The sequence below is a fragment of the Octodon degus genome, unplaced genomic scaffold, assembly GCF_000260255.1.
Source record: "Octodon degus isolate 3935 unplaced genomic scaffold, OctDeg1.0 scaffold00105, whole genome shotgun sequence".
In the NCBI taxonomy this organism is placed as follows: Eukaryota; Metazoa; Chordata; class Mammalia; order Rodentia; family Octodontidae; genus Octodon; species Octodon degus.
The window spans coordinates 5723405-5725996 of record NW_004524681.1 but is presented as its reverse complement, the minus strand read 5'-3'; the positions used below and the strand labels follow the sequence as shown (position 1 = coordinate 5725996).

Sequence of the window (2592 nt, the reverse complement as noted above, 5' to 3'; positions counted from 1 at the left end):
GGGCTTGTACGTGGCCATAAGAAGACACGCAGTGTATGCTGATAGGTGCTGCAACGAAAACGTGCTTTGGAACTACTAAGCTGAGTGAAAGAAGGCACTTACAAAGAACCACACACTGTGTTATTCAATGTACGCAGAATAAACACATCTGCAACAGTAGAAAACAGCAGATCCCCTTCTAGGTATCTTCCTGGGAGTTAGAAGACCTCCCATGCCAGCAGTGCACGCATACCTATGCCTGTATCAATTACAATGGTACATGTGTAACCACATTTACAGCGGCACAACTTCCCAGCTCGGTCTGGGAAGCAGCCTATGCACCCATCAGCAGACGACTGGGTAAAGAAAACGTGGTATTTGTACACAAGGCAGCTCTACTCCGCCATGAAGAAGGGTGAGCTGGAGTCACTTGTTGGGCAATGGACGTACATCAAGACCCTAATATTAGGCGAACTAAATCAGACAAAGCTTAAGTGTCACTTGCTTTCTCTTACATGAGAACACCAAACTATAAAGAAAATAGGAGCGAGAGATGGAGATCTTTTGCAAAAGGCAGGTGGGGGCCCATACACCAACCCCACAATGAATGTAATTGTGATGCACTGCAAACACGCACTAATAAAAATTAAAATTTAATAAAAGAAAAGGAAATGGGGACTTGGAAGGAAGAGGGCGGGGCCGGTGCACAGAGCACAGGCTTTCTTTCGGAGTTCATTAAGTCGTTCTAGATAGCTGCACACCTCTGCAAATATACATTAAAAAGCAATAAATTGTACTTTTCTCCTGGGTGCATTTTACAGCATGTGAAGTATATCTCAGTAAAACAATTACAGTAGTCCCTTGCTATTTTGTAGTTCAACTTTCACGGACTCCCTGTTTCGCCAGTTTCCAAAAATATTACTCCAAATTATTTATTGTGAATTTTCTCCTTTATTGCGGGGTTTTGCAGTGCCATACAGTATCCACATGTTGTTAAAATTATGTGGGTTTACGAGTTTAGAAAATAAGAGCATTAGAGGTGTTTTTAAGAGTGTGTGAAAAACTAGTAATAAAAATAAACATGATAAAAAAAAAAGAGAGTGTGAAAGGTTTATAACGGTGCGAGAAGGGTGTATAAAGCTTTAAAATATATATATAAACACTAAAATAAATATAACACCGCTACTTCGCTGAGCTTCACTTATCGCGGGATGTCCGAATTGTAACCTCTGCGACAAGAGTGGGACCGCTGCACTCAGAAGTAAAACTCTGCAAGCGGCATGCGACCTGTGGCAGACCCTGCCCAGGCAGTCCCCACAAATGGATAGACAATGAATCCATGGGCAAGGCTCAGGGCTTGGTATGGTGTCTGGAACCTGCTTGGCGCCCAGACATGGGGTCCCGGGGTCCCTGGCCTCTCAAGCACACACCGCTGTGCTGCCCAGCGGTGCCGAGGTGCCTCAGTCTCAGTGCCCGTGCCCGCGCTGGGGCAGGGAGGTGTTTCTTCATCACCTTTATGCCCAGCTTCTCTTCCAGTGCAATAAATGATTTATCTGAATGAATTTGCTGAGAATGACGTCCAGGAAGTCTCAGAATAGCCTGTGTCTTAAGTGGGCCATTGTCACGTGTTCCTTCTTAAAGGACTCCGTCACCTGGGTCAAGGGTCCTGAGCCACACTGGCCAAAGTCCTCCTCATGCCAGCTTAAAGGAGGAATATGGCTCTCAGGAGAAGGGGAAAGACATGAAAAGCCAGGCAGACATGGGACCCATTCCCTGGGCTGCAGAGCAAGTATAGAGGGAGCTCAGAGGCAGGGGACGGCCACTCAGAGCCTCCAGGCAAGAGGCACTGGGGCCTTCCTTCCTCAGCCAGGCTCTGCCCTCTTTTCCTTTCCTTTCCTGTTGCATGCCTGCTGTCCCCTCTGCCAGCAGGTTAGTAGCAGACAGCAGATCTGCTCTGTCCCCAACACCTAGAACACTGCCTGGCCCACAGTAGCCTCTCAAACTACATTTTAGTAGACACTGAGGTAGTCACAACAGCACAGCTAGAGACAGTCATGAAAGAGGGCCGCAGAACTGCTTCAGGCCAGGACTGGATGAGCGGGCTTGGAGCAGTGGGGAGGGCTCTGAGGGAGATGGGCAGCAGTGTCGTTTACTGTAGTCAATGTGGTAATGTAACCACTTGCCCTATATTTTGATCACCTGTAGAGACAGGTAGCTGGAGACCATGGGAAGAGTGGGAAAGCCAGGCACCTACTGAAGGTGACAAATACTTTTATTTCTTCAATAACTTATCATGTGACTTAAACAGAGATGGCTGCACCTGCCATTGGTATGGCTTCAATGTGTCCCCTGACCTTTCATGCGTTAGAAAGGTAATTTTTACATTTGTATGTCAGTGGTAGCTGGGGATAGGGCCCTTAGGAGGTAATCTGGTGTGATGAGGTCAGAAGGTGAGGCCCTGCAAGGACATTAGTGGCTTTAGAGCTGCTGGGGAGATAGCTCGGTGGTGTAAGCACCTGTCAGGCAAGCACAAGGTCCTGAGTTCAAGTCCCAGGGGAGAGGGAGGAGAGAGAGAGAGAGAGAGAGAGAGAGAGAGAGAGAGAGAGAGAGAGA

General features: G+C 47.6%; 1 protein-coding gene across 1 annotated transcript in view; it reads right to left on the bottom strand.

The window, feature by feature from the left end:
- Window positions 1-2592, bottom strand: part of Shc4 (SHC adaptor protein 4) — a 113335-nt gene that overhangs the window by 94566 nt on the left and 16177 nt on the right. The window lies entirely within an intron of this gene.